This window comes from Dendrobates tinctorius, unplaced genomic scaffold, assembly GCF_039654945.1.
Source record: "Dendrobates tinctorius isolate UK_male_01 unplaced genomic scaffold, ASM3965494v1 ptg000312l, whole genome shotgun sequence".
NCBI classification, from domain to species: domain Eukaryota; kingdom Metazoa; phylum Chordata; class Amphibia; order Anura; family Dendrobatidae; genus Dendrobates; species Dendrobates tinctorius.
In genome coordinates, this window is record NW_027361979.1 from 2,155,346 (window position 1) to 2,161,514 (window position 6,169).

General features: G+C 54.0%; 1 long non-coding RNA gene across 1 annotated transcript; it reads left to right on the plus strand.

Annotated features, from left to right (window-relative positions):
• The first annotated feature begins 516 nt into the window (after positions 1 to 516).
• Positions 517 to 5,421, plus strand: LOC141073681 (uncharacterized). The gene is made up of 2 exons (XR_012227042.1): positions 517 to 754; positions 4,771 to 5,421. It is a non-coding gene; the product is annotated as an uncharacterized lncRNA (long non-coding RNA).
• The last annotated feature ends 748 nt before the right edge of the window (positions 5,422 to 6,169 follow it).

Consider the following 6,169-nt stretch of genomic DNA (forward strand, 5'->3'; position numbering starts at 1 on the left):
CACAGGATCCGTTTTTAGACGGATCCTGAAAATGAAGACATTTAAAGGAATCGCTGGCCGGGAAGGGGGAGAGAGAGAGAGAGAGAGAGAGAGAGAGAGAGAGAGAGAGAGAGAGAGAGATTTTTTTTTTTTTTTTTGTCCGGCACCCAGAAAGAAATTCGGGTTAAATCAGTGTTTGCAGGATCCGCCAGAGAAAAAAACGTTACAAGCTCCGTTTTGAAATTTTTGAGGATGGTGACGGACAGCAACTTTTGGCGGATCCTCACAAAAAACGGATGCAACGGACAGCAATCCGTCACAATCCGCCATTAATGCAAGTCAATGGGAAAAAAACGGATCCTCAAAAAAAATTTGAGGATCCGTTTTTTTTCAAAACCTGGCGGATTGTGACTGATTGTAAAAAACGGAAGTGTGAAAGAGGCCTAAGCTGCAGTCAGGACCTGCAAGGAGCCTGTATTCTCTAGCATCTTCAGTGGTGAACCAGCTAGACTGTACAGGCTGCAGTCAGGACCTGCAAGGAGCCTGTATTCTCTAGCGTCTTCAGTGGTGAATCTGCTAGACTGTATAAGCTGCTGTCAGGACCTGCAAGGAGCCTGTATTCTCTAGCGTCTTCAGTGGTGTAACTGCTAGACTGTATGGGCTGCAGTCAGGACCTGCAAGGAGCCTGTATTCTTTATGCTCTACCCTGAAAGCAGACACCAGGAACTTGCGGGTGTCATGGCGGGATTTGGAGTATTTTGGGGTCACAGATCAGGTAAGTGGATGTTCATGCACAAGCTGGGAGTCTGCCTGGGGAGAAGGGGGTGATGTTGCTTGCATGGTGCTGGATGCTGGAGGGGGGTCTGCCTGGGGAGAAGGGGGTGATGTTGCTTGCATGGGGCTGGATGCTGGAGGGGGGGTCTGCCTGGGGAGAAGGGGGTGATGCTTGAATGGGGCTGCATGTGCATGCTGGAGGGGGGGTCTGCCTGGGGAGAAGGGGGTGATGTTGCTTGCATGGGGCTGGATGCTGGAGGGGGGGGTCAGCCTGGGGAGAAGGGGGTGATGCTTGAATGGGGCTGCATGTGCATGCTGGAGGGGGGGTCTGCCTGGGGAGAAGGGGGTGATGTTGCTTGCATGGGGCTGCATGCTGGAGGGGGGTCTGCCTGGGGAGAAGGGGGTGATGTTGCTTGCATGGGGCTGCATGCTGGAGGAGGGTTCTGCATGGGGAGAAGGGGGTGATGTTGCTTGCATGGGGCTGTATGTGCATGCTGGAGGGGGGGGGTCTGCCTGGGGAGAAGGGGGTGATGTTGCCTGCATAGGGCTGGATGCTGGAGGGGGTGTCTGCCTGGGGAGAAGGGGGTGATGTTGCTTGCATGGGGCTGGATGCTGGAGGGGGGGGGTCTGCCTGGGGAGAAGGGGGTGATGTTGCTTTCATGGGGCTGCATGTGCATGCTGGAGGGGGCGTCTGCCTGGGAAGAAGGGGGTGATGTTGCTTGCATGGGGCTGTATGTGCATGCTGGAGGGGGGGGTCTGCCTGGGGAGAAGGGGGTGATGTTGCCTACATAGGGATGGATGCTGGAGGGGGGTCTGCCTGGGGAGAAAGCGGTGATGTTGCTTACATGGGGCTGGATGCTGGAGGGGGGGTCTGCCTGGGGAGAAGGGGGTGATGTTGCTTGCATGGGGCTGGATGCTGGAGGGGGGTCTGCCTGGGGAGAAGGGGGTGATGTTGCTTGCATGGGGCTGCATGCTGGAGGAGGGTTCTGCCTGGGGAGAAGGGGGTGATGTTGCCTGCATAGGGCTGGATGCTGGAGGGGGGGGTCTGCCTGGGGAGAAGGGGGTGATGTTTGATGTGCTTGCATGGGGCTGCATGTGCATGCTGGAGTGGGGGGTCTGCCTGGGGAGAAGGGGGTGATGTTGCTTGCATGGGGATGCATGCTGGAGGGGGGGTTCTGCCTGGGGAGAAGGGGGTGATGTTGCCTGCATAGGGCTGGATGCTGGAGGGGGGGTCTGCCTGGGGAGAAGGGGGTGCTGTTGCTTGCATGGGGCTGCATGTGCATGCTGGAGGGGGGGTCTGCCTGGGGAGAAGGGGGTGATGTTGCTTGCATGGGGCTGCATGTGCATGCTGGAGGGGGGGGTCTGCCTGAGGAGAAAGGGGTGCTGTTGCTTGCATGGGGCTGCATGCTGGAGGGGGGTTCTGCCTGGGGAGAAGGGGGTGATGTTGTTTGCATGGGGCTGCATGCTGGAGGGGGGTTCTGCCTGGGGAGAAGGGGGTGATGTTGCTTGCATGGGGCTGCATGCTGGAGGGGGGTTCTGCCTGGGGAGAAGGGGGTGATGTTCCTTGCATGGGGCTGCATGCTGGAGGAGGGTTCTGCCTGGGGAGAAGGGGGTGATGTTGCCTGCATAGGGCTGGATTCTGGAGGGGGGGGTCTGCCTGGGGAGAAGGGGGTGATGTTGCTTGCATGGGGCTGTATGTGCATGCTGGAGGGGGGGGGGTCTGCCTGGGGAGGAAGGGGTGATGTTGCCTGCATAGGGCTGGATGCTGGAGGGGAGGGTTTGCCTGGGGAGAAGAGAGTGATGTTGCCTGCATAGGGCTGGATGCTGAAGGGGAGGGTTTGCCTGGGGAGAAGGGGTGATGTTGTTTGAATGGGGCTGCATGTGTGCATGCTATAGGGGGGGTCTGCCTGGGGAGAAGGGGGTGATGGGGCTGCATGTGTATGCTGGAGGGGGGGGTCTGCCTGGGGAGAAGGGGGTGGTGTTGCTTGCATAGGGCTGCATGTGCATGCTGGAGGGGGGTCTGCCTGGGGAGAAGGGGGTGGTGTTGCTTGCATCGGGCTGCATGTGCATGCTGGGGGAGTCTGCCTCAGGACAAGAGGGTGAAGTTGCTTGCATGGGGCTGCATTTGCATGCTGAAAGGGGGTTCTGCCTGGGGAGAAGGGGGTGATGTTGCTTGCATGGGACTGCATGCTGGAGGGGTGTCTGCCTGGGGAGAAGGGGGTGATGCTGCATGCTGGAGGGGTGTATGCCTGGGGAGAAGGGTGTAATGTTGCTTGCATTGGGCTGCATGCTGGAGGGGGGTCTGCCTGGGGAGAAGGGGGTGATGTTGCTTGCATTGGGCTGCATGCTGGAGGGGGGGTCTGCCTGGGCAGAAGGGGGTGATGTTGCGTGCATGGGGCTGCATTTGCATGCTGAAGGGGGGGTCTGTCTGGGGAGAAGGGGGTGATGCTTGCATGGGGCTGCAAGTGCATGCTGGAGGAGGTTTCTGCCTGGGGAGAAGGGGGTGATGTTGCTTGCATGGGGCTGCATGCTGGAGGGGTGTCTGCCTGGGGAGAAGGGGGTGATGTTGCTTGCATGCGGCTGCATGCTGGAGGGGTGTCTGCCTGGGGAGAAGGGGGTGATGTTGCTTGCATGCGGCTGCATGCTGGAGGGGTGTCTGCCTGGGGAGAAGGGGGTGATGTTGCTTGCATGGGACTGTGTGCTCGGGGTGTGCCTAGGGAAGGAAGTGCGCTGCCACTCGCCCTGCTGGGTGCGCTGGCGCTCGCCCTCGCCCTACCGCAATGATCACAATGTAAAGTAATAACCTCATGTTCAGTTTGTACATTTTTGCTGATGGGCATTAGATCAAGGTGTGAATATTGGGAGGTGCGGCCATGTCTTTTTGTACAACTTGGGCTACTTTTCTCCGGTCAGCTCCTCCTATGGGCGATGCGCCGGCAAAAGCAGACCAGCGCACGGTCAGCGTACCCAACGCTAAATATAGGCTACGCCGCTCGCATGCAGCGTCATGCGCCCATAGGAGGTGCTGACCGGAGGAGGTGGGGGCGGAGCTTAGCGGCGGCCCTGCACTGTCCCTCATAACGTAAGTCTGAATGTAGCCTTAGGCTATGTGCACACGTTGCGGATTCTGCTGCGGATCCGCTGGCCCTGCAGGTCCGCAGCAGTTTCTGCTGCGTTGCACAGTACCATTCTTTGCAATGTTAAAACCAAAAACGCTGTGCACATGCTGCAGATTCTTCCATGCGGATTTGCTGCGGGTTACAATCCGCAGCATGTCAATTCTTTGTGCGTATTCCGCTGCAGTTTCACATCTTCACCATTGTGAGGTGTGAAACCGCAGGGCTAATCCGCAAGTAAACCGCAGGCATTTTGACCTGCGGATTTTTCAAAATCCGCTCGGAAAAATCCGCAGCACTGGCAACTACGTGTGCACATAGCCTTAGGCAGTGTTTTTCTTAAAAAATTGTCTTTGTTGTCTTTTGGGTGTTGTGGGTTTCCTCCATCTTTTTTCACAGTGCCATCCACAGTAGTGACCTCTTTGGATGCCAATTCATCATTTGTCGTCTCTCCACTAAGTGGAGGAAGCGTGCTGGGGGTCTGTGTGGGGAAGTAGGGGGTCCTTTTACTTGCATGGGGCTGGGGGTCTGCGTGGGGAAGGAGAGGGTCCTGTTACTTGCATAAGGCACTTGCGTGGAGCTGCATGCTGGGTGGTCTGCATGGGGAAGGAGGAGGTGCTGTTACTTGCGTTGGTCTGTATGCTGGAGATCCCGTGTCTCCCCGCCCTGTTTTCCTGTGCCTCACGCCCTTTTCTTTTTTTTCCCTGCGCCACCTGGACCTTTTTCTTTTCCCGTGCCTTCCGGCCCTTTATTTATTTTTTTCTTTCCTGGGGCTCCCGGCCCCTTTTTCTCCCCGCACCTCCCGGACCTTTTTTTTTCTTTTTTCCACACCTTTCGACCCTTTTCTGTGTTATGGGGCCCACCCAGATTCCCTTCCCTCTGACCGATTCTTTTTTTCTAGGCTCTGCTCAACCTGCTCCAATGATGCTGGGTAGTCTTGCAAAATAATGGTTTTATTGCAAACAGATTACACATTTTGTTCTGCCTACAGGGTGCCATGATACTCCAGCCTGGGGTCAGTGGATGACGGGGGTTGGATTTATGTCCCCTCCTGCAGTTTTCACCTTTTTTTTTTTTTCTTTTCTTAATTTTTCCGGACTCCTGCCGGTGTTGCCATTGCTGCGGGCTCTCTTGCTGCAGAGTTTCTCCTATCCTTGCACTATTCCTTTCCACGTCACACATCCAGATAGAAGATCTAGATGCCATCTGTCACCATTGCCATTTGGGAACAATGTGTGGTTTCCCAGCTTCTGCACCTTTGCTCCTCCTGGGCCTATCGTCATTTTTTCCAGGCACCCCATCGTCTTGCTGGGAGCCCCGCAGCAGCTTCTGTGGTCATTTCAGCTTGGGGGGGAAATCTCCTTCATGGAGATCTGGATGGCTCCCATGCATTGGGGTCTCGGGTACAAGAGGTTTTTGTTTGCATTGGCCCTGATGTCCAAATTGGCTTTATTCTATGTATTTTGTGAAGTTTATTCTACATTTGTATGTCTAAATATATTTATACCTCTCTCCTTTTTGTTATTCTTTGTGTTTTAATAAAACTGTGAGAACTATGGGCTGAATGTTCATTTCTATCATTATAAATCTTGGTGTTATATTAGTGATGAGTAACTGCCGGTGGATCTGTATCAGTGCATGTTCACACATTGCGATTTGTTGAGGAAATGATCTGCAGTAAAGTCCTCACATGTAGACCCGTGCTAAATCCTTCAGATCTCACCGACAATTTTTTTTGTCTTCAGCAGCGTTGTTTAAAAAATTAAATACTCTCTTATGCGACTTGGCTTTCCATGTGACCCCTACAGCCTGATTAGTTGTCTAGGCCAAATAATGGGGCCATATGTAGAGGGAAGTACAGCACTCCTAGTGTGTATTGGGTTCACGGATAGGGTCCTAATCCTTACAATACAAAAAATGTGGAATCTGGTACTCTTTTGAAGTTTTATTTAGAAGTAAAGTATAGTGTATGAAAAACGATGACGTTTCGGTCTGTGACCTTCCTCAGAACTTACACTAGTGATATCTAGATATATTAACATCTATTTTCACCTATATAATGTCCTCTTAGGATAATCCCAGGGAAGTGAAAGGGTTTATGCTTACCCATAAGTGGCTGAATTCAGAATTGTGGTTCAGGTAGAGTAGTGCTTCTGTGGCAATAAATGCAGCCAGGTAAGATCCACCTACTTGAGCCGTCTCCAGATATGGGTTAGTGATGGCAGCATTGAGCGCTGACCTAAGTCGCAATGTCTGCCTGCTTTGGTTCCATGTTTTTTTTCTTCATATATGGGGCAAAA